The sequence below is a fragment of the Cyprinus carpio genome, unplaced genomic scaffold (genome assembly GCF_018340385.1).
Source record: "Cyprinus carpio isolate SPL01 unplaced genomic scaffold, ASM1834038v1 S000006651, whole genome shotgun sequence".
Classification (NCBI taxonomy): Eukaryota; Metazoa; Chordata; class Actinopteri; order Cypriniformes; family Cyprinidae; genus Cyprinus; species Cyprinus carpio.
In genome coordinates this window covers 469,605-470,096 of record NW_024879275.1, presented here as the reverse complement: position 1 = coordinate 470,096, position 492 = coordinate 469,605, and positions in this window count along the sequence as shown.

The window sequence follows — 492 nt, the reverse complement described above, 5'->3', positions numbered from 1 at the left end:
GCGCTTTTCCCACCTCCCACCATTGAGTCAGATTTTCAAAATTATCTTTCCTCTGTCTCCAAATTTCCCAAAAACTACAGAATTTCTCATAAAAATCTGTATCCTGTAATAGTTTTACATTAAAATGGCAATAAAATTTTGGTCTTGACATTTTCACAACATTATAATCTAAAGTAACCATATGATGGTCTGAAAAACCATTTGGTAAAATATTACTGTTAGTTACTCTATTTATTTCTGACTTACTTATATATAACCTATCCAGTCTTACTCCTGTCATAACAGAATCTAATATCTTTATCCAGGTATATTGCTTCACTAACTCATTTCTACTCCTCCACACATCCACCAACTTTAAATTATTTGTTATATCAAGTAATAACTTACTAGATTTTGAGTGAGGCTCATCCCCATTCCTATCTAATAAGAAATGTGTTGTACAATTCCAGTCACCCCCTATAACAACACATATATTGCCATCATCATATTGTT